Source organism: Canis aureus, chromosome 31 (assembly GCF_053574225.1).
Source record: "Canis aureus isolate CA01 chromosome 31, VMU_Caureus_v.1.0, whole genome shotgun sequence".
In the NCBI taxonomy this organism is placed as follows: Eukaryota; Metazoa; Chordata; class Mammalia; order Carnivora; family Canidae; genus Canis; species Canis aureus.
In genome coordinates this window covers 44,979,612-45,005,221 of record NC_135641.1, presented here as the reverse complement: position 1 = coordinate 45,005,221, position 25,610 = coordinate 44,979,612, and the positions used below count along the sequence as shown (strand labels likewise).

Below are 25,610 nucleotides of genomic sequence, written 5' to 3'. Positions count from 1 at the left end.
CTCAGTGACTGCTTCCCTGGGGGACCCCCCACCCCACCCCCGATCTTCTGTCCTAAAACATCTTCTCTTTCTTTTATTTCCTTTTCCTCTATTATATACCCTGAGGGCTCTTCATCCGACAGTCATGCCAGTCGTATTTTGACATGAGCTCATTTTGCCGTGATTATTTGGTTCATGTGTGTTTCCCCTGCTGGTTTATCAGCTCCTCGCAGGCAGGGATCTGGCCTATTTTCGTTCACCGCGATGCACCCAATCCGGCATGAGGCCTGCAACACATCAGGTATTCAACACATACGTGTTGGATGAAGGAACAAATGCCTAGTACGTGCGAGACGCAGTGTCACATCCTGGTACCAAAACCCGACTGAGACATGGCACCTGCTCCCGTGAGCGCGTAGCCTAGAGGAGCCGTAAGGTAACGGGTGATTGTAGTGGAACGTGCCGACTGCTGCACCCGGGGTATGAAGCAGGTCCTATAGGAGCTCCGACGAGGTGCATCTCGGATGCAGTGATGCTCACGGAGAAGCTTCTTGAGATGAGTTTTGAAGAACAGGGAGGGTATATTGAGGAGAAGTCCTGGGAAGGGGTGGGGGGAGGTGAGAGGCAGGCCTCAGAGAAGGAACAGCGCAGGAAAGCTGTGCTAATCGGGTGCCGGGGAGGGCAGGCGTCGAGCAAGTGGCATCTGTTGCCTGTTACCAGGAGTAGAAGTCTGAACTCTCGTGCCCACTGCATCTTGGGGTCAGAGTCTCTAAGGAAAACACGCCGTGGTCGAGGTCTGCGCGGAACATGTTTCACTCACGTAGAGAAGAGACAGAGCAAAACCAGCTTCCGAGGTACGCACTGGTCCCCGTGGCCGGCCGGGCCAGCCTGGCCTGCACACATCCCTCTCGTGCTGTCACGGAAGAGCCTGTCCTCTCCCTGAAGGGGACGCATCGGGTTTGGGCAGGTGCCACGTGATACGCACACCTCAGCAAAACAAAGGAGCGCGTGTTGGGTCTGAAACAGGCAAAGATACCCCCACACGGGGTGACAAGTCCAGCACAGGCTCTTTGGACGCCTCATCTCTTAGTGAGGAAGTGTTCCAGGCCCAAGGCCCATTCTTACATGGCCCAGTGGGATCAAAAGACCGCGTGTGGGGGCCCGCTTTTCCTAACAGAATAATGTCCCCACCCCATATTGATCTATGAGGTCATTCTTAAGGAGAACTCAGTACCTTTCCGGGAAAACTAATGTTTTTGAAGGAGTAAAAATTCTGGGAAGAGCCTAAACTGTAATTCAGTTGATTCCTGAGTGTGAGAAGAGGGCCCGGATGTATTTCTTCTGTATAACTAAAGTTTTATTTTTATTAAAAACACGTTTGTATGTAAGTAAACACATTTATATCATTGTCATAATGAATTATCTCTTTAATCTGATAACTAATTGGAAGTAACTGGAAACTGGATCAACCTCCATCTGTTAAGCTTGTTCCAGGTACACTGCAAAGGGCAGGCTCCGCTGTCTCTCGCTAGACTTTAACTCCCAGGTCGTGACTCAGCTCTGACATCAGACATAATTTCAAATAAACTACTTTTTCTTGCATTGGTGTCTGAGTTTCGTGGAACTTTCCTCCTCCATCCATGCCGCGATCAAAAGCACAAACTATAAAGTCGCATGTCCAAGTTTCAAATTGCCGATTTCCATTACCGATGAGTGTTGAGAACCAGGTAAGTTACTTAAACCCTCTGTGCCTCAGTTTCCATTATATTGAAAGTGAGAGCAATACTATTACCATCCGAGGCCGTTACAGAAACAATATCACCATATGCAGTTGTTATGAGAATAAATTGTCCGAATGTCTTAGAACAAACCCCGCACTAAGTCAACTGTATTTCTGCATATTTAAGGAAGCAAAAGCATTTCTCAAATTTTAAAGGTTGTGGACATCCTCACATTCACCAGTTAAAGGCTAGGAAGTATTCCTTGTCCATGTAATATTTACATGAGTTTCAGAGTAGGTGGATTTTCAGAAGTTATCGACAAAGCTCGTAAGATTGAGTCTAAGTGTCTCAAAGTTAGGAGCGGCAGCCCTGGGGGTGGGGATGAAGTAGGAGCCAAGTGAATAGTGACCCTTCTTGAAAAAGGCAAAAGAGGCTTGGAGAGTCTCGAGGTCTCATGTATGGATCGGTCAAAATCGCAGGACCCTGAGGTGTGCGCTGCCCTCATCCCACCACCACGCACAAGGACTGTGTACCAAGAGCGTGCCAACCGCTGGACACGCTGGATGGTGAAGCCTTGGTGCCCCCCAAGAGCGTGCCATTTGGGGGGCAGCCCCTTGGCATTTCTACAACACCGATTCTAAACTACGTCCTTGGATTTTTGAGGATGTGACGGCAGCCGCTTATGACCTTATCAGTCCCCAAGGCATGGGCCAAGCCACAGGGTGATGGGACAGGACAGTCGGCAGCATGGCAGGGCGACTCCAGCCGGGGGGACACACGGTGCGCACCCACCCACATGCGTCCCGGAGCCCCGGGCTGCAGCCTCGTCGCCCCCTGGATTCACTCACTGTGCTGGGACTCCACGCTCATTCCTGCACCTGTTCTCCCGCGGCTCCCCTGGGTCTTCCTCTGTAACCAGCTCCAGTAAGTACCAAGCTGCTGCGCGTGGTCCGACAGTGACTTTCATTCCCTCACCACTCAGCTGCCTTAGGATTTGGGGGATGCAAGCTACAGCTGTGCCTCATCTGCACCCCCTCTGCTTTGAGGGCATGGGATTATCCAGTCGATTTGCAGGGGGGACTGCGTAAAAAATGTCCTGTGGAAGTCGAATCTCTCAGTCCTGTGGACCTTGTCCCTACACCAGATGATTCTAGGGTTAGTAGAGCCATTTTGGGTGAGGGAGATGTTGAGATGAGGTGAATGGCCTGGCTTCCTTGGGAAAGTTTGGAGTGAATCTCTTACATACGCTCTGCCTAAAAGCCCCACCTGTTCGGTAGGTCCCAAACTAAGGGGTCATGGTAAAGAGGCTGCTTTACATGATGTTTTGGGTGAGTCTACGAAGCCAAGTTATTGTAAATGGCAGAGTAAGTAGTAGCCATAATCTGGGCAAAATGCTCCTGTGATGCCGTATGATTTACCCCTAGGGTCAGGCTATGGGTTTCAGGGCATGGTGCAGCTCTGCGGGTGCAGTCCTGGGAGGCGTTTTGTCCGGGTGCCCATTCTCGATTTGTTTGCCAAACCTCATCCTTATCGTGAGACTTGGAGAAACCTCAAAAATATTCTCTCTTCCATTTGTCCCTCGATATTCCTCTTTTTGACCATATTTAAGAAACCACATTAAATAAATGGAATGCAATTCTCTTCTGCAACTCAACAGGAAAGGGACCACCTTGGTAACATACTCCAATATCTCCCCAGTCCATGAAATACATATGTTTGCTTAGATAGTTTGTGAAATCCCCACTTGAAGTCTACCCCACCCCCGCAATATCTTATTGAAATTGGCCAAAGTCAAATTCTTTTAATGTCCCTCTCAAGTCTTGTTTTTATTTCTTTGGATAGATTTTTAGAATTTAACATTTGCTAAGTACTCATTTTCTGCTTTGCAATATAGTAAATGATTTAATATGCATCATCTCTTCTCTCTCAATAGGGAGGTACTATTATTTTCACCATTTTCAATATGAAGACACTGAGGGCTTAAAAATGTTGAGTAACTTGCTCAGGGTTATACAGCCTGTGATTGGTGGGGCCTGGATTTAAATTTAAATCTGTGTCATTGCAGGTCCTGGACTGTCATCCTTATGCTATATACTACCTTCAGCCATGTGACTATTCACCACATATCATCACATGTTCTTCTAACACTTTGCAGGTCTTTCCTTAGCCAGTTCTATTGAGAAAAAATTGACATGTATCACTACGTACGTTTAAGGTATATAGCATGATGGCGGAATGATTACCCCTATAGGTTCAGCTAAGATCCATCTTCTCATACAGATACAGTAAAAAGAGAAAGAAGAAGAAAAGAAAAACCGAAGGAAAAAAATCTCCTTGTGATGAGAACTCCTAGGATCTACTCTCTCAACAACTCTCCTATATATCCCATAGCACTGTTAGCCACGGTCATCATGGTGGACGTTACGTCCCCGGTAACTGTTTATCTTATAACTGTAAGTTTGTATTTTTTGACCATCTTCTTCCAATTCCTCCTCCCCCTACCCTCTATGTTTGGTGACCACAAGTCTGATCTCTTTTTCTTCGAATTTGTCTGTTTTTAGATTTCACATCTAAGTGAAATCGTATGGTATTTGCCTTTCTCTTTTTTTACTGATAGGATTTTTTTCCTGTTTTTATGACTGAGTCATATTCTGTTGCATATATATGCCACAACCTCTTAGTCCATTCATCCGCTGATGGACGTTTAGGATGTCTTCACTTTGTTGATGGTTTCTGTTGCTGTGCAGAAACTTTTTTAGTGTGATATAGTCCTACTTGGTTTTTTCTTTTCTTTTGTTGCTTGTGTTCTAGGTGTCATATTAAAAAAAGTCCTTACTGAGACCCATGTCAAGGAGTTTTATTTCTATGTTCTCTTTTAGGAGTTTAATGATTTCAGGTCTCATGTTTAAGCTTTTAATCAGTTTAAAGTTAATTTTTGTGAATGGTATAAGATATAGATCTAGTTTTATTCTCTAATAATTCACTCATTTACAGTCTTTTACTTGTTTCTTATCCTTATTATGTTCCTTTGCATGGTTACTACAATATTTTCCCTTGGGGTTACCATGAGGCTTACATGACATATTTTAAACTTATAACATCTTATTTTAAACTTATAACTACGTAGCTTCAATAAAATTCATAAACTTTACATTTTTATTTCTCCTCCACTATACATTTTAGGTTATTGTTATTACAATTTACATGTTTTCTATATTGTGTAACTGATAACAGATTTTTATAGTCATGGTTACTTTTTGCTGCACTCATTTTTTTTTTTTTACCTTTTAAACTAGAGTTACAAGTAAACTATGCAATACTATTACCATATTGCAGAATCTGTGACTATATATTTACTATTCCAAGTGAGATTTATGCTACTTTATAACATTTACCATGCTAATTAGCATTTTTTTTACTTGCACTTAAAGAACCACCTGTAGCATTTCTTGTAAGGCAAGTAAGAGTATGGTGTTAATGAACTGTCTTAGCCTTTGTTTAAGTATTACACCTTTGTTTCTGAAGGACTGATTTGCTGGGTGTAGAAATCTTAGTTAACAGTTATTTTCTTTCAATATTTTAAGTATGTCATCTTATTTTCTCCTGGCCTGAAGTTTTTGTTGAGAAATCTACCAGAAGTATTATGGGTGTTACCTTGTCTGTAACTTCTTTCCTTTCTGTTGCTAGTCTTAAAAATTCTTTGTCTTAAATTTTTGACAATTATAATATCTCTCAGTGTAGCCCTATTTAGGTTCAACATCTTTGAGATCCTTTGGGATTCACAGATCTATATCCCCATTTTTTCCCCCCAGGTTTGAGAAGTTTTCAGCCATCATTACTTTAAATATATCTGTCCCCTTCTATTTCTTTTCTGGAATTCCCATGCAAATATCACTTCTTTTTCATTGTGACCTCTAATTCTCATAGGCTTTCTTTACTTGTTTTCCTCCTTTTTTTTCTTCCCTCTTCTGACTGAGTATTATCCTCTAGGTCAATGATTCTTTCTTCTGCATGGTTGTATCTCCTTTGAAACTGTCTATTAGGTGCTTCAGTTCGGTTGATTGTGTTTTTCAACTGTAGGTTTTCTGTTGTTTTTGATGTTTGCCATTTCTTTGTCTAACATCTCATTCTGTTAATGCATTGTTTTCATGATTCTGCTTAGTTGTCTATTTTTTTTTTTTTTTTTAGTTGTCACTAAACTTTCTTAAGAGGATTCTTCTGAATTCTTTGTCTGACAGCTTATAGATCTCCATTTCTTTGGGTCAGATGTTAGACTTGTATTAGTTTCCTTTGGCCGTGTCATATTTACCTGATTGTTTTTGTGATCTTTGATTCTTTATGTTGGTAACTGTGCATTTGAGTAATCAGGCTTCTTTTTCTAGACTTTACAGGTTTGCTTTTGCAGAGACCATTCTTCGTTAGCCAGCTCAGTTTGGGTTTCTGGTTCTGTCTGCTGGTAATGTCCTTGGGCAGGTGGGACCTACTATTACAGTCTATTTTGGGGCAAGGAACTGTGTGAACTCTGACATTAGGAGGGAGAAGGTGTGTCACTGGCTGATAACAATTGGATAGGGCTGCTGGTTTGGCTTCCTATCCAAGTGGTACTGTAAGATGGGCTCAAGGTTGCCTGGATTCTCTGATTGGACTTACTAGAGGTCATGAATGGACACAATATTCGGTAGGATATGGCGCTATGAATTAACTTGCCTGCCCTGGAAGGGCAGTGTGACAGGACCCAGGGTCTGTACAACTTATTTGAGAATTTATCAGGCCAGAGCGTGCACTGAATTCTCTGGTCAGATGAAATCATTGGTTTTGCTCTGCAGATGGGAGAAGCCATTTGCTGTGCTATTTTTGTAAACAGGCTTGTCAGATGGGCTGTGGAGTGTCCTGTGTGCTCTGGTTAGGTTCCCTACTCAGACGGGTTGAGGGCTGTACTCAGCAATGAATGGGGATATAGGTTCCTCGCCTGGGCGCAGTGGGGGAAGCATCTCTAAAACTGGTAAAAATGTTTATTGTCTTAACTCAAGCTGCCCGTACCTCCAAGTTCTCTGGCTCAACAGGGCCACTGGCTTTGCTTTACAAACTATTGACTTGGCCTGCCTTTCTCCAGAGTCAAGCGCTGCTGGGCTACACAGCTTCTAGTTGTTGCCAGGTCTCCTAGTCAGAGGGAGCTGGAAGGTATCTCCATGGTGGGTGGGGCTGTGACATTATTCCTTGCCTGGCAAACAGTGCTCTAAAGCAAGACTCCTTGTTTGGGGATCCAAATCAGGCACTTCTGCACCCCTGGGAGTTCCCAGGTTAGAATGTGCCCCTGATCTGGTTCTGTCAGTGAGCAAAACTGCTGCTTGGGATTACTACCTGGGTACTGCAGGTATGAATTTGGTCTGCCAAGATCCAAATGCTGGTTGTTGCAAGCCCCTCCCCACTTTCCTGTCACAGTCCAATTCCTAGTAGTCAAGTCCTGAGGATTCCCCAGGGTGTGAGATAAGAGGTTCCCACAAAGCAACACACAATGCTGGGTGAGGTGGAGCTGCTTGTCCTCCCTGGGTTCTTTTTTTCTGATAGAGGAATGGGAGGTTCAAGAGAGTTGTCTCTGCATGGTGCTGTGCTGGACTGGGGAGGGGCAATGTGGCCAACAGGTAGCTGCTTCTGTTACCCTTCTAGTGCAGTCTGTCTTGGTCTCCATAGTGCGGGGTGCAGGCTGGGGATGGTGTTCTTCAGCTGTTTCCCATGTTCCAGGATTCTCTTCATGGTGTCTTTTTCTTGACTATTGTTGTTCTTGTGAGGGGGAATGAAGTCAGGAATGACCTATTTTGCCATCTTGGTGATGTCTCACTCCCACAGGTTTGTTTGTTTGTTTGTTTTCCAAATCATGGTTATTGCTTATTAGTGAATTATGACTAGTATGTATTTTTGTTATTATTTATTTTTTTAAAGTTAGTATTTATTTATTTTAGAGAGAGAGAGAGAGAGAGAGAGCATGGGGTGGGGGGTCAGAGGGTGAGGGAGAGAGAATCCCAAGCAGAGTCTGCACTGAGCATGGAGCTGGATGTGAGGCTTGATCTCATGACTTGACCCAAAACCAAGACACTTCACTGACTGTGACACCCAGGTGCCCCAGTTTATTTTTAAATTCAAGGGACTATATACAATATTATAAGATATAAAACACCAAAATAAATTGATGTAGTAATGGTAGGTATATTTTTGTGAAACCTTGTTATAGGTATATATTTAGGTGTGTAGGTGTATATGTATCACTGAAACACGATACAAAATGTATTTATCACTCTAGGTCATAGAAAATTTAGAGAAACAATGCAACACGTGATAAAAAAGCAGTATAAGTTCTTTGCCAATAAGATATGTCGACCTTGGTACAAAGGGAAAGTATGTATATTAATGAATATCAGCAAAATACACATCAGTAGGTTAGTCAAAGCCAAAATATATGTATGTAGGTGATTTTAAAGTCATAATCCTCTTTCAGTACCTGCCGTCCTACTGTGATTATTATTTTTCAGAATAAATGTGACACTCTTTGAACGTTTTTAGGATAAGGACATGCCTTGTTATTTGGAGTCTTCAGTGCCCGGAGCACAGGAAGTGCTGCATCAGTGCCTACTGAATGGATGAAGGGAGGAATGAGGACCACGGCCTCCTATGTAAAGAGCAGTATTTTAGAGTAGCACATCTTGAATTTGGTGACACTTATAACCAGCTCTTTTATTTTACGGCTGTTTATTCCTTTTAAAAAATGAATCACTTTCTGCTATATGTGAAAGAACTTGAATAAGCCACAGAAATTTTCTGAGGAAGCGTGTAAGATAAGAATTGTCATGGTGGCTCCTTGTCTGTCTTGCCTCAGTTGGAGTTCTCTTCTGTCAGCTTCTCCAAGGACGCGATAGAAAATGTACTTATAAATGAGTTGGGCCAAGTTTACCTCAGAGAAAATATGTCGAATACATGTTCTTTAGTATCTTAGTTATTTAACCTTAAAGCTTTGTGTCAAACACTGGTATTAAATGAAAAGCAGAACTAACACTTTGTGAGTCAAAAATAGATATATATTTTTTAAATTCCATTTCTTTCCTCTTTAACAGAGTTATATAAAGGTGTTTTGTAAAGTTTCCATGATCTTCCCAGAAAGTATCTTATGCAGTTATTGCCTTAATATTTGCTGTTTAAATTTGTGTCAAGTGATGGATTTAACCAAAGTTGCATATATACATAATTCAAATTTTTATTTTTTTAGGGGCCACAGCGTTGCCTTTTTAAAACTGGTGCAAAAATATGTGAGGTGGAGAAGTGAGGCAGGACTCAGAGGCCATGATATCTGGACATACTGAGAAATAGCACCCAGAAATTTCATTTGAGATTCTTTAGTTTATTCCTTGCTACCTAAAAATTGTCTTATTGACTTAATTTCTTTAATGAAACATATTCTCTGAACAATTTCTTTCTGATTGCCTAACATATACCAAACACCGAGCTCAATGTTGATGGGTCAGTGGTAAACAAGATGTAAAACCACCTCATGATAATGGAGAGGACACAGACAAGTAAGGCAGTAGGGCTGGAACGGACGTGCACACGTCAGGGCAGGAGCGACACAGAGCCTCATGAGTGCTCATGGGGCATCGCCTCGGGTTGGCAGCACGGGAGGCTGCTTCTCAGAAAAAGTGGGAATTAGCTTGAGGACTGAAGAATGAGTAGGAAGCTCCTTGGGCAAGAAGAGGGCAACCCGAGGTCTGAAGATGAGAAGGGGGGCAGGGGGTGATTGTATTTGTGTTTTCTGAGAATTTCTCAGTAGTTCCACATGATCAGAGCTCAAGAATGCGAGGTGAGGATATGGAAAGACTGGGAGAGAAGGGTAGGGAAAAAGGATTTTCTAAACCATGTTCCAGAATTTTTCCTAAATCCTGAGGGGAACAGGGAAGCTTTGAAGGTTTTTCATTAGAGGAGTGAGATGACAGTTAACTTGTCACAACTAATGGTGCTTTGCAGCAGCACCAGGGCCCCCTACCCCCTTTTACTCTGCAGGGGAGCACAGAGCAATAGGGTGCTTCCCTCCACCTCCTTTAGCTGCTGAAGGGGAGACTCAGACATCACGTCCGCTGGAGCTGCAGACTCCCTTGCTATCGGCAGAACAGCAATCACGACACTTGAAATTAGATCTCTTAGCATTTTATCTTTCTGACTACCTAGCGAAAACTGTTTTTCTTTTTCCTTCATTCTGATAGAAGATGAAAAATGGTAACTGAGCAAGAATATGTATAGTCCTGCATGACAGATGGGGAGCATTAAGCCCATTGACATTTACTTAAAAAATGGTACTGTGATTAACAAATATTTTCTCCACTTTCATCGAAGGTGGAATAAAAAGAAATTAGCTCCTATGGCAAGCGCTTTCTTTGTTACACATGCCTGCCTAGTGTTTCTACTTATTTCTGCCTGTGGGTTCTGTATTAGTCATCCTAGACTTATGCCCTAAAGAGAAACATATAAAATTAGGCTTATACCAACGTTTTCAGCTTCTGGCATCCCTGGTGGGGCCTCCTGTTTGCTTTATTCTGTTTTGTCTGCTCTTCTGGATCACTTGGTTTTTAATTATTCTCCTAGGTCTTTGCATTTTGTCCTTCATCCATCATTTTTTTAAGGGTCCCTGAACCTTTCAGAAAACGATTTTTACATGTATCTTATGAGTGCTTGAAAATCATTAGAAGCCAACATTCTCTTTTCATAGTAAAACGTTCTTTCCCTTCTCCTTTTTTCTGTACGTGGTTTTGTGAATCTGCTTGAAATCTCAGGCACATACAGACCACGATGTGTAGGTCAATAAGTTACTTGAACGACAAAACAGAGAAACAGTTCTTCACGCTTGTTAAGGCAAAAATACAGCGATATATTATCACCCTGGGGAACAAGAAAAGGTCTGGGTACATCATTCTGGCAGAAACCATCACATACGCACAGATATAGTATCTTAATTAAGAAAAAAACCCCTATGTTGAATGACTAAATAACTAAAATTGTCTGGTTTGTCTTGACACTCACTATCTGACCAGCTGCTTGCCGTGTCTCCTGCTACTTTTATTTTCCTACCATCAGCGGTCCACTTGCTTTTACCTTGACTAATGGAAGCTATATACTTGTCGTAGGGGAGCCTGAGATCATCCAATCTGGTTCTTGCCTCAGGCCTGGGCTGTGCTTTGGCTTATTTTATGTTCTTCACCCTCAGCCTTTCATACTCTTCATGATCTAGCTCCCAGCCCGCTGCCAAAGGTCTACCAGTATCTAGGGCTCTGGTGTTAAGGTAGTAGTTGAGTTTTACTAAGGTCCTAAATAAAAATTTTCCAGAAAGGGTGTGTGTTTCTGGCAGGCTATTAATGCTCTTTCTTCTTCAATCCCACGTATTACATGGCTAATTACTTCCCATCATTCAGGCCTTGTCTCTGAAATGCCATTTCCTGTGATCATCCTAGCTAATACTTGTGTCCCAAATCACTACTTTGAGGAAGCCTAGCTGCTACTTAAAAAAGGACCCATGATGCTTTTTATCTATATTTCACATAATAATATTAATGTGATTGGTCCATATTATGAGAAAACTCTACTGCATGGGGTCATTTATGTATACACAGGATCCTTCCATCTTGTTCGGTCATGAGCCCAACATATTTCTACTATCTGAGTAACTAAAGCTGTGTTATTGCTGCATTCAGTTTTTAGCGAATGGGAAGAGAAAAGAGTGCACAGAGTAGGCATGCTCAGTATGCTAAGGCCCAGATCTAAAAGTGGTGCACATTATTTCCTTCCCTATTTCATTGGTAAGGACGTGACCACATGAGCACACTTGCTGCAAGGGAGTCTGGGAAATGTAGTTGGCTGGGTAGCCGTGTGATCTATTCACCCCTACTTTATATGAGGATGGAGCTAACAGGCCTCACAACACTAAGTCACTCTGTTATTTCATGATCTTGTTTCATTTTTTTTCATAGTGGTACAATTATCAGGAATAATTTTTAATTAATGAGTTAATTCATTTTTCTCATTCACTAAATCTCTCAGGATCTCTCATTACCGAATGTATGATCTATAACCACAGAACCATGTTCTTTTTGCTTATTCTGCATCTTTAGAGCATAGACTAGTGCTTGGCATATAGAAGGTATTCATAAGGGTTTGAGACCCCTGAGACTGGGTAAACCATTTGCTCAAGCTGAAGGCTAGATTTTCATAAGTGGTGCCTCCTTTTTTTACATCTGCTGAAAGGCCCCCACATGAGGGCAGTCAGGGATCTAAATTTGAGATTCTATGCTGGAACTGCACTTACTGGAGTTCTCGCATTCTTAGAAATGACAGACTTCCATCTTGGACTGGGCATGTTTAACAGTTCACCGACTTTCATGAAAAACATCTACACTGTTGGACAAATTCCATTTGCCTGGTATACCTAAATTAGGGGGTAATTAGTGGCCCACTGTATTGCAGAATACTTTTATTGTGCCTTTGAAAGATGGAGGCAAGCTTTACGCAGTGGCAACATCATAGCCAATGAGGTTTATCTGAGGCACGATTATTGCTAATTAAAAGATGGAGGCAACATCTCAAATTCCACCCTGGTTCGTTCAACTTTCTGGAGACATCTAGCTTTTTAGCAATCAGATCATGCTATTCTGGCTTGAGGTCTATTGTAGGGCTTGCCTCAAATGTATAGATCCCAAAGGAATGAAAACCTTTTCTAAAGGAAGCTGGAAAATTCTTATTGGATACTCTCTATTAGAAGCTCCCCTGTGTTCCCTACTTTTGTCTCTTCAGATTTGCCATGACCCAGCCTAGGTCAGCAATTCTCATTCCTTGACTCATATTCATCTATATGCTTGTCTCCTGGTTTATTCCAATTTTATATGGTCTTAACTCTTCTTCTTGAATTTATTCTCCACTGGTGCCTATGATCCTGGTGTTGAAATTGCAAAAAGGCAATTCATCTAGACTCCAAACTTTATGTGAGTAGGGACAAGGTCTGTCTTATGAATTATTGTATATTCATTGCCTAGTAACACCTATCACATAGCAGATAAGCACGAAGGTAGACACATAACAGTGAAAAGATAGGCACTAAACTTTGGGAGAGGTGCAATGAAGGGAACACTAAAGTGTTATGATGAAGTAGAAAGGGACTCAGAGAAGACATTGCCTAAAGAATTAATGTTTAAGTAAAGATACCAAAGGCCCAAAGAAGAACAGAATCTATGGTGTTATAGAACAGTCGCTGAAAGTTCAGTTTGGGTTTATAACCTCGTTCTATCACTTATGATATGTATTAGTCTGCTCAGGCTGCTCTAAGAAAATACCGTAGACCGGGTGGCTGAACGACAGACATATGTATCATAGTTCTGGAGGCCGGAGAGTCCAAGAGCAAGGTGCCAGCTGATTCGGCTCCTGGAGAGGGCCCTTTTCCTGGCATGCAGATGGCCTCCTTCTGGCCATATCCTCAAATGGCAAAAAGAGAATAATCACTCACTCTCTGTCTCTCTCCCATCCTCCCTCTTTTTATAAAGCCATTGGGACCATCATAAGGACCTCCCCTTATGACTACATTTTAACCTCTCAAGGGCCTGTTTCCAAATGCCATCACGTGGGGGGCTAGCATGATCTATATAAAATTGTTCAAATCATTCCACTTTCTTACACTTTTTCTTCATCTATTAAAGAAGAATCGTAACGGAACTTACTTCATGGGATTGACATATTAAATGAATCAATATTCTTAAAACTCTTTTAAAAAGAGCCCAGACACACTAAGTGCTATTTGAGAATTTACTAAATAAATAAAAATGAAGTGCATGACAAACAGATAAAAGAGGATGGACACAACTTTGTAGGAGAAAATGGCTTGGCAGTTTATGTGCACAGAAAGGAAGCTAGTATGAGGAGAACAGTGAATAAGGGTGGAGAGAAGCTTGAGATGAGGTGGAAGAGGTGACCAGGGGCTAGATATACTTGGACCTTGAGATCCTGGTTAAGGAACATGGGTTTTAGTCTAAATGCACTGAGAAGCCATCTTATTTTAATCAGAGGATTTAAAGATTAGATTTATATTTTAAAAAATTAGTTCAGGTTATCTATAGAGAATAGATTATAAAGGGTAAAGAAAGGAAGTACAGAAACTGATTAAAGGCTATTGTTTTAGCCCAGGCAAGGATAATTATGTAGGCTGGAACAGAGTGGTGGTGACAATCTGGGGGAAAATTCAATTCTGAGTTTTGGAGTTGAAATGGATAGAATTTATTAACTGATTGGGTGGAAGAAGAGGGAGATGTGAGAATCAAGGATAGTACCCAGGATTCTGATTTAGGGTCTTGGCTGTAAAAAGGTATTAAATGCTTAGTTGAAGAACACTGTAGATGAATCAATTTATTGAAGAGTGGGTATGGAGATGTCAGTTGTGGATCTGTCAACTTGAGAAGCATCTGTGATATCTAGGTGGGATATTTAATTAGCTTTATTATCTATTATCTATCTATCTAGAAGTTTGAGGTGATATCTGAGTCAGAGATGACTTGGGGGAATGAACTATATTTGAATGATATTTAAGGTGAAAGAGTAAATGAGGTTACCTAGAAAGAGGATGAGAAAAAAAAATATTGATATGGTTTAAAGGGTTTGGGTGGGGAGTGGGTGGGATATGCAGTAGGAGTTAGGACTGCAAAAGATAGGCGACCTAATGTTCTCTTTTTACTTTTTTCTATTTATTATTAAAAAATTCAAATATACAGAAGTTTGAGCAAGGCGAAATGGTACAATGAACAGCCATACACTAAGTAGTACAGGGGGGATTCAACAGTTGTTAACATTTTGCTTTATTTTGTTCATCTACCTATCTGTGTATCTACATCTATATCTGCATTTATTTCTATGTCTGTCTACACATCTCTCCAAACTATTTAATTAGTGATAATTGCGCCTCAGATAAACCTCATTGGCTATGATACTGCCACTGTGCAAAGCTTCTCCAAACTATTTCAAAACAGGCTGTAGGTATTATGACCCTTTACCCCTAAATATTTCAGCAACCATCTTCTAAAACTAAAGACACTATTCTGTATAACAACAATATCATGAACACATACAGTCATACCTTGGAGATACTGTTCATTTGGTTCCAGACCACCACAGTAAAGCAAATATTGCAAAAAAGCAAGTCAAATAATTTTTTTTATTTTCCACTGCAGATAAAAATGTGCCTATACTATACTGTAGTCTGCTAAGTGTTCAGTGGCTTTGTGTCAAAAAAAAAATAACAATGCACATACCTTAATTTAAAAATACTTCGTTGCCAAAAATATTCTAACCATCATTTGAGCTTTTAGTGAGTTGCAATCACTGATTACAGATAACTGTAACAAATATAAAAATAATAATAAAGTTTGAAATATTATGAGAATTACCAAAGTGTGATACAGACACACGCTAAATCTGTAAATACTAATGGCCTTCTGCTGTTAGCACTTTGTCTCGGCAAAGTTGGGCCTAGGGCTATTTGTAGAGGTTGAACAGCATGACTTACTGATATCCCTTCAGATTAATGATTTATGATCAACTATTAGTAGTCATATCTCAATTGATTTGGTAAAGAGTTAAAGATGAAAGGAGATAAAATCCAACATCATTTAGTGAAGGACTGTAAGTTGACCGTGGACTATTGACTTGCACTTTATCATTCCATTTGGTAGTTTGATAATGCTTTCTCTACTGGCAACTGACCCAATTTCAGTGATTCCTCTCTTTAAAAATTTTCACTCCCTGCATGTACCATTAAATATGCCATTAATTTAATGTTATTTATAATCCCAGTTCTTCACTCCTCTCACCAATTAGAATGACCATATAATTTATCTCTCAAATTGGAACACTCTGTAAAATAAAAGGAGCATCATTAATAGTTACACAGAACTAGAGGTATAAAGTGGGCCATTCCAGGGAAGCTAGATATGGGTGGTCACCCCAGCTATGGGTAAATCCCCCTCTCCCTTTCGTTTTCCCTATTCTCTTACTCCTTCCTTTATAACTGAGGCCACATCACATACTGCGAGTAGAAGCCCCCAGGATATCTCTCCATATTTAAGAAGTCATAGAATAAAGTGCACATAACCACAGTTTTTCAAAATTTTAAGTATGGTTAAGTGATTTCTAGCCATACCTTGCTTTTTCTAATATTTTTAACTTCCAAGGTTTTTCTCCCTTATTAATTTCTATTTAGTATATCATTTATGGAATTTCTTAGAGTTACTTTACATTGACTAATCTGAAGGAGTCTCTACTAAAGCCCTTGGCTAAAAAAATATACAAATTAATATAGGTTTTAAATATCTGTTACCTTATTTCACATAAGTGATAGATTATATTCTTGTAGTAAAAAGAGATTATGTCCTTGTAGTAAAAAATGAAGTCAATTTAATGGAAACATAATTCTTGAATATATTTGAAAAGTATAAAAGTCTCCTACAAAATTATATTAAAGAGAAACCCTTGTACCAATAACTATTTGTTGAATGAATAAATAAATGAATGAGGCAAATTAGTATTTTAACTTGTTTTTAAATTGATAGGATAGATTCAACCCTTGCTTTTCTTACAAGAAAAGGCAAAGATGAACACAAGGTAGACTTATTCCTTCCTTCATCTTTTCTGCCATGATTGCTCCGTTAATTTGAATAAAAATAAGTATATGGTAAGAACTTACTAAGACCGCCAGTGGACTTTTGGGTTTCCCCTAAAAGTAGGATACTGTTACATTCTGCTTTGAAATATGGTTTTGGTAGGTCAATATAACATGAGTTGTTTTTCTTTTTTAATTTTGTAAATTTTAGGATTTTTTTTCTTCTCTTTTTTAAAAGCCTTTTTTTTTTTTTTTCCAGATCAGTTTTCATTTACAGTAGAGTTGAGAAGGTACGGAGATTTTCCATACATCCTCTGCCCCTACATATGCGTAGCTTCCCACGTTGTCCACATCACTCACCAGAGTGGTGGGATGAACCTACACTGACAGTTTGCCTTCGGGTCGTCCATTCTATGAGTTTGAACAGAAGTATGGTGACATATGTGATCATTACACCATCATAGAGTGTATTTTCACTGCCCTAAACATCCTCTGTGCATGGCCTGTTCATCTTCCCCACTGCCCCCACCATCGTTGCAACTACGATCTTTTATTATCTCCATAATTTTGCCTTCTGAGTTTTTTCTTTTTTTTTTTCTTGTCAGCGATGGGTATTCTACAAAATAATTTTGAAACACTTCAGCTTTGGAAGGGGCCTGTTGGTGCTCAGCACGCATTTCCACTGTCTTCCGTGTTCCCTGAGTTGCAGGGACTTATAAGCTAAGTGCTGCATTTCTCAGGCTCCGTTCCTATGAAGGTTCTGGATAATTTAGATTCTATCAACAAAGCGGGCCAATGATACATGAAATTTATGGGAGAAAAGGGAGGCAGAGACCATCTTCTTGCTGCCATGGCTACTGGTGTGCGAGTCAGGTAGATTTGTTTACTGTGGTCAAACTCCGTGTGCCCGTGGCTGGGTTACCATCTTCATGGATGTAGAGGCCGCCGCCGCAGCAGCAGCAGCACCAATGGTTTTCTTATTCCTGCTGTCCATCCAGGCTGATGCAGCCTCGGAGCTGGTGGTCCAGCTGTGGCTCCTTGACTTCGCTCTTTGCCGTAATTTGAGGGCACCCAGTGTCAGTATTATACTCCTCTGAGATACCCAGAAAGGTTTTGGTTTCCTAAACTGAATCTCAAATGATACTACTTTATAATGTTCAGTTTTTTATACAGCAAGATTTACTGAAGTAGTTCTCTATTGATTATAAGTTGGGTGCCTGGGTGGCTCAGTGGTTGAGCATCTGCCTTTGGCTCAGGGCCTGATTCTGGGGTCCTGGGATCGAGTCCTGCATCTGGCTCCCCGCAGGGAGCCTGCTTCTCCCTCTGCCTTTGTCTCTGCCACTCTCTATGCCTCTCATGAATAAATAAATAAAATCTTAAAAAAAGAGAGAAAAGAACATATAAGTTAACTATAAGGTTTACACATTTTTAGTTGATGCATTTATAAACTATGCTGTGAGAACCATTTCTTACTATTAACATTTGAGTTTATAATAAAAATTTTATATGTGGCCCTTAAGATACATTTCTGGTTAAAAGAATGTGTACAATTTAAGGTACACATAGACATGTATGCATGCATATATCCTATTTATATTCATAATATCCTAAACTAATCTCTAGGAGGGTTGTAGAAATGAATACTTGTAGCAACTTTATATGAGAATTGAGATGATTTTATTTCGATGGAGGAGAATAGTAAGGGAGGTAAATGGGTTGCTAAATAGGGTTCTGACTGGGGCCAGTTGAAACCTTTAACATCCTTAGGCTGGAACAACCTCAGGGTGGTATTTCCTCCCACCGTCTATCATCTATTTATTTTCTATCTATTGATCAATTGATGGATTGATCTATCTTATCCATCAATCATCTACCTACCTCTCTCTCTGAATATACATATGTGTCTATACATGCACCTATATGTATATAGGTCTAAATCGATAGATAGACACATAAGTAGCTATTTCTAATTTTTTTGTTTGTTTTTGTTTTTTTGCCTTTCTGCTTTCATGCTGACTACTCTGATGCCTCAAAAAATATATCCAAAATCAAATGCTTAACCTTTCTTTTGTTTGGACCCCTGCTTTGCTGATGCTCTGAGTAGGGGCCTCAGATTGGGAGCCCTCAAGCTCCTCAGTTAAGGGTCGGGAGCAACTTGTACAGCTGGTGTGAGGGAAGAATAATGAGGCATTAGGCGTTGAAGAGAAGCTCCTGCCAAATTCACATTTCTGCACGGGTCCAGCCTCGGCCAGCTAGGAGTGAGCACATACAGAAAGGAGAGCGGTAATCATTTCTGGGCGCCACACATCAGCTCTGTGAAAGCTCTGCTTGCGTCAGTTGCTTCTGGAGTAGTAGTCTGGTTGTCTCCCCTTGTTAGTTAATTGTACGCATCACTTGCTAACTTTTACTTTTGCGAGTTTTCTCTTTTCCTTGTCAGGCTCTGATAGGGTTCACCCCCAACAACCTAGCGATATGCTGGTATCTGTCTCTCAAAACAAATTTATTGAATAAAGGAACAAATAGGTAAATAAAGAAATGTCAATGACACATGCTACCCAGCCACCCTGAAATCACTCCTCCATCATCGTACATATGTGCCTAAGTATAGCTCAGTGTGTCCTGAACTAGGCTCATTGATGTGTGTGTTCTATTGTGAAAATTGCCTTTTTCTGAATTTCTGTTGCTTTCTTTTTTGTTTTATGTAGATACAGCTGGAGAGAGACAGGAATGTGTTTAGAAGGCAGCAAATACCAAAATTATGTAGACATATCTATATTCTATATTCTCATTGTCTTAAAAATCAGAACTTGTCCTAGTTTCTTGGCATTCATGAACGCATTCCTTTGGGGTAATTGGATGTGATCTTCCTAAAGCCTTTTCTTAGCCCTATGGAATGACCATTTATCTCCACAATTTTCTACTGCATCTTTTTTGAATTAAGCTCAGCACATTGTTTTCTTAACTGAAAGGTCAGACTTTCGATCTGATTATTTCACAAGAATTATCAGCCAATGACATCTCTATTTTTCTACAAATATTGATTTCTCTAATTTCTTTTTCTCTAAATATATCTCAGAGTTAATAACTTTTAAGGTAGTCTTTCTTTTAATGCCAGAATTGCATTTTGATGTTTTTGAGGTATCCAGGGAAGACTTTGCGGATTCTCTATTTGTCTACATATTCATTTCACAAATGGAATTCTTTGAATATTTTTACCATAAGAAACATTACAAAGTGTACTCCCCAAATATGTTGTAAGCAGGTATACATTTTTTAAAGATTTGTAGAAATGAAGGAGACTCAGAGGCTATTTCTGTACATTTTCAAATATGTGGATATGGAACAGAGATTTTGCTTAGTAGGTTTTAAAAAAATATTGGCCCATCTAATCAGGAGAGAATCTGAAAATCTCCACTGACGTACCATATAATTCCAAGAATCACTAATTGGTGCTCTGCTGCTCAAGATTTCTCACAGTATGTTCCAAGGAACAGAAGTTTCATTTTATTTTATTTTTTTGTTTTTTGTTTTTTGTTTTGGTTTTGGTTTTGGTTTTTTTGGAACAGAAGTTTTTTTTTTTTAATATTTTATTTATTTATGACAGATACAGAGAGAGAGAGAGGCAGAGACACAGGCAGAGGGAGAAGCAGGCTCCATGCACCGGGAGCCCGATGTGGGATTCGATCCCGGGTCTCCAGGATCGCGCCCTGGGCCAAAGGCAGGCGCCAAACCGCTGCGCCACCCAGGGATCCCGAGGAACAGAAGTTTTAAAGAATGTTAGTAGTGCTACACAAGGACATGACTGTGGTCAAATAAACTTTAGGTTAAAAAAAAAAAAAATGAAATGGGCTTCCGTACTTAAGGAAGTGGCAGAAACTGTCACCTGCTTCTGTGTTCAGTGTTTCTCTAAGAGAGGCATGAAGTTCACAGCTTTTCTCAGGTGTTTGACCTCGAAGAATCCCCTTTTTTCACAGAGCAATTTTGTGGACTTACGTTCTATAAGAATGTGCTTTAGAATTGGTGTAGGCCAAGACATCGAGATGGACAAAGTGACTTTTAACTCTTTTAAAGATCAGATGTGATCACTCATACATACTCCCCCACAAACAGCCCTGGACAGCTCACTTTCCTGAGCCTCACGGAGGTTCTAAATCAAATTCCCAGGGATTTGTGGCTGACTTCATTTCTTAGTCAACAACGGGGCAGAAATCAATCTCTCACAACATTGGACATAGTTAGCAATAGCAGAAGAGCCTTTCTTACTGGACTAGCACTCAGGAGGGTAGATTATAGAGTACAGGGATCTTTGTGGAATGACGTCTTCTCCAAATAAACTTTAAGCATCTGTCAAGTGTAAGCGCTATGTAGGTACCGTGAAGTGGGTCAAGGTGTGGATGGCAAGTGGTCTTTTGTTTCACCGCCTTCATACAAGCCCTACTGTGCTGTAAAGGAAATTCTGATTACATTTTCCATTACTGGGAAGATTTCCCTAACCACAGTCTCTTCTTTTCTTTCTTTCTTTCTTTTTTTAAAGATTTTATTTCTAGGACACCTGGGTGGCTCAGTGGTTGAGCGTCTGCCATTGGCCCAGGGCATCATCCCGGAGTCCTGGTATCAAGTCTCACATCAGGCTCCCCTGCATGGAGCCTGCTTCTCCCTCTGCCTGTGTCTTTGCCTCTCTCTCTCTCTCTGTGTCTCCAATGAATATATAAAATCTCAAAAAAAAAATTTTATTTCTTTATCAGAAAGAGAGAGCATGAGCAGGGGCACCTAACCACAGTCTCAATCCCTCACTAGTACTCTCTTATGTTGATTAATTATAACTTAATTCCGTGGGACCCAGGAAATCTAACAAAAATCCCCTGCCCCTGGACAAGCAGAGCAGGACTAACTCCATTTTGTGCTACACCCACCATCTCATGTAAAACCCCCCGCATGACCTGCCTATTGTTTAAGGCACTCCCTCACCCTAGTTTAGCTATTAAGCACACCTTTATCAGAAACCAGCACACATAGGAATGTGGGGCCTCTGACTTTAACCACCAAGGAATGAAAACCCCTCTTTTGCCTGCCAAACCTGCACACCAATTCTAACCAGAATAATAGGCTAGTTCAAATGGTCACTATATGGTGAATCGTAATTCAATTGGCCACCTGTGTGTGGACCGACATGACTGTGCAACTTTCTGCGTATGTTACAATCTCATTGGCCACGGACCCCTATAACACTATAACACTACTATGCTCCTTAGTCTCGGGGTTCAAGTCCCTGCTCCGCTGCGTCGGGTATACTTGGACCCAAACTCGAGCTTGTGATTAAACCCTCGTGTGATTACATTGGTGTCGGCTCCTTGGTGCTTTCTTGGATTCGCAATCTTGGGCACAACAAATTCAAGAAACATGTATGACGTGCCTAAGAAGTATTGTTTCCTGAGATAGGAAACTTTTAAAAAGAAGCAAGCACAGGTGTGTAGGAAGAGTTAAAAAAAAAAAAAAATTCTGTTCTAAACATATCAAGCATGAGATGCTCCCTTAGATACTAAAATAGAGCTGTTGAGTTAGTTGGACAGAGGAACCTATAGTGGAAGTAAAATTTGGGGCTGGTCATGTACATTTGGGGGTCATCAGGGTAAGGATGATGTACAAAGCATGGGACAGATGAAAGAATCTGGATATGTAGTATAACTAGGAAAGCCAACAGGTGTAAGGACTGATCTCCAGGAGCGTGCCAGAATTCAGAGCTCAGAAGGAGGAAGTGGATGTGGCAAAAGGGGCAGAGAGAGGTGGCCAATGTCTTGGAAGGAAGAGTTAGGAGTGTGCCTTGATCTGGAAGGCAAGTGAAGATAAGGTTTCAGGAAGGAGGGGAAAATCGTGTTGGGTGCTGTGGAGTCAAGTAGGGTAAGGTCTAAGTTCTTCCCACTGGATTTGCCAATGTTGGGGTCATTGAGGACCTTGAGAAAAGTTTCTATAAAAGAGGTGCCCTCTCTTTCTTGCTACCACTGGATGATACATAAATTGCTTTTCGAAGAGGAAAACCATACTGGCGTCAGCCGAAGACTGGACCCTTATTTCATATAATTTGTTTTGAATCAAAAGCTGCTTGTTTAGTCCATGTAAACATTTTGTCCCTTATTTGATAACCTGTATGTAGATGGACTAGAGAGAAAATGAATTTGTTTTTGTGGCTAAGATTTTTTTTTTTCCTTTAATCTTTCGCTCTAAATTTGGTTCTTACACCCGGAGGATATGCTGGATATGTGACGAAGAACTCCGAAGTAAACATTTGAAATGAAACCCCGATACTGAGTCTTTAAAAATTGTTTTCTCCTTTTAATGAGGCTTTTTCTTTGGCACCAACACACTACTGTTTCTTTCTAGGCTACTTTCTAGTTAGAATTGTGGTAACAAAGTCAGCTTAATTTTATGGACTATATGATTTTTTTATACTGAGGTAGATTCCCCATTCCTTATTCTGGGAGTTGATTTTAAAAATTGCAGGAAGGTAGGGTAACACGGATGCACATGGACTCTATCGTGTCCATCCCTTAGTCTCTAGACAAGCCACAATTAAGGAATTGGAGTGAGCTAATTATACATCCTAATATTCAATATCTCCAAGAAAGGAGATTAGGAATATACTAGGAAACTGTAATAGCTTTTCCTGAAACATTCAAGCTTTTTCTAATAAATATTGTAATTCCAATTTCAACGGAACTGAGGTCGCAATGAGCAGTCAAAAATAGCTTCTTAATACCATTTGTATATTCTATATTTTTTCCCAGCCCATATTTTAGTCTGTGTGTCAAAATGGAGAAAATGAGTTATGTTGTTTCTCCTTTTCACTCTCCCATTTTTTTCAAAAATAAGACAGTCTGACAGGGAACTAAGCTTTTCAAGGTCAGCACGTTATGTGCCTCTGTTTCTTCATTTGCAAAACAGGCAGAGAGCTTCGCCTTTGTCGTGTTGTCTGAATGGTATGAAGTCTGATTAGATTATTAGACTCATTAAGTAAACTCTGTGGCGTTTGCCTCCTTGTTGGAGGAGAAAGACGTTTTGCTCTTTTGGTATTTGAAATCTGTGAAAGAAAGGCAATTTGCTGTATTTGTTATCTGAATTCTGTGAGGAAGTGTATGCAACACACATGCAGCCAACTGCAAGAGTATTTGTAGGAGGTGCAACGCCTGGCCCTTGATGCAACCTCGTGTGGATACCAGCTTTTCTCCAGCTCCTTAATGGGATCATGGTGCAGCCTTTGAGCAAACCCCTAACACAGTCTCCAAAGCCAAAGAAGCTGGGGCAAAGTCCATCTAATGCATTTCTTTTTTGGCGGGGAGAGGGTAGTGGGGGGTGAGCTGTGAGATTACTAGAACATTCGCCGAACAGTGGTGGCCAACAGGACAAACTGATTTTGGACACATGTGTTTTCAACCGAGTGGCTTCTAGTTGGGGTTGTAAATGGGGCTCCGAAGGAAGGAGGGTAGCACCGTGGCATGGCACATCCTGTAGATGGCAATGTTGCACTTGCAAAATAAACAGACAACTGCATCCACAGAGTCTGTTTCCCAGATGCAGCCTTGCTCGATAACCAGTGAACAAGAGCTTTAATGCCAATTCAAGGTATACGGTTCGGAAAATATATTTCAGATGTGGAATCCATATGGAACAGATAAATATCGATAAGTGCCAGCATTTACATTTGAAATTGTGATGGTTTTAGGGAATGCTTTGTTTACCTGTGTACTTTCCTCTTAAGTGGTGTCTCTCTCTCTCTCTCTCTCTTTTTAAAATAATGCATTATGTCAGGTCTCAGATTTGTTTTCACGTTGGCTGAAAGATGAACATGGTCATTACGAAAACCTACAGATTTAAACAATTTACGCCAGTCAGTGAGCCACCCCAGAACAGGAAGACAAGGAGCACAGGCATAAACACACTTGGGCTTTCCCGTGGGCCTCCAAGGACAGTTCATTGCTTTCTGGGCCTCTGAGCCCTGAGGCTTCAGGGACTGAGGTGGGAGGGGAATGTTTCCTCAAACAACGCCCTTTGTTATTCTCATTCCGTGGATTGGATTTCAAAAACAGGGGGCGAGCCATATGCAGAGAGTTTTATTTAAAATACAAAGCCTCGATAAGGCAGATAAGCTCACTCCCTTGCTTTTAGATCAAGATGAAAAATTCAAATGTACGTAAAGGGAGACTGCGAAGAAACAGCAGGAAAATGTAAATGGAAACTATCACCTTCAGCAAGCTAGCATCTTGACCTTTGGACCTAACGCTGCCCTTTCCTGAAGGCCCACGAAGAAACGGAATCATAGTTTTGTTCTGGCTCATTTTCATCCTTAACCGTGAAATATCTGTCACTATTATTATTGCTAAGAATAAGAATTTCTCTGTAAATTTTACCCAGACAAAGAGCCAATCATAGGCTCTTTGCTAAGAATGGGAGAACGACAAAAATGCACTGGGCTTGTAGAAAGAATTTGAAAGCATGATTTAAAACTTTTGGTACACTCTCGGACTGAATAAGAGTGATCTTTCTTAGGAATAGAATATAGGCTAGCCTTATTTTTTCCCCCTAAAACACGTCTTTGGTTACTGAATGATTTTAGGTATTAGGAGATTTTTGGTCATATTCCATGTCAGTATATATTTATGCTCTGGCTTCTCTTCTTTACAAATTCTTTGACAGCAGGAGAGGAAGCTGTGCAGAGCACAGGTGTGCAGGTGGGACAGCCCTGAGGTGCCACCTGGCTGTGCCCTCCTTAGCCTGTGACTTGCTGAAAGTCACTTGATTGTAATAAACTTCGATTGTAATTGATGAAACAGTAAAAACATCTGTACGCATCTCTTAGGTATTTTGGCTCATAAGTACTCGATAAATGATGGCTTTTCCAGGTTTTTTTTTTTTCCCTCTAAGAAATGAGATTTTCTCTCATCATTTTTCTCCTTTTAGGAAAAGAAAAATTACACAGTAACTATTCAATAAATATTTGTTAGAATATGCAGCTGGAAGAGTGAATTAATTAATTATTGAAGAAAGTTTGTTCAATGACATTCATATCAGAAAATTTTCTCCAACTTCTGTCTCTAGATTCAAGCAGAAGACAAAAGAGGAACCATGTTTCAAAGGGCTCTGATTAAATCGCACAGAAGATAAGAGGCAAAGCAAAAGAATGTCAATATATTTAAAAATTTATTATGACGCGTCAAGTATAATTATAGAATTCTTCCTACCGAGATGGA

The 25,610-nt window shown here is 40.5% G+C and overlaps 1 non-coding gene across 1 annotated transcript; it reads left to right on the top strand.

Moving 5' to 3' along the window:
• Positions 1 to 12,231: 12,231 nt before the first annotated feature.
• Positions 12,232 to 12,374, top strand: LOC144302767 (U4 spliceosomal RNA). Its single transcript, XR_013369823.1, has one exon. It is a non-coding gene; the product is annotated as a U4 spliceosomal RNA (small nuclear RNA).
• The last annotated feature ends 13,236 nt before the right edge of the window (positions 12,375 to 25,610 follow it).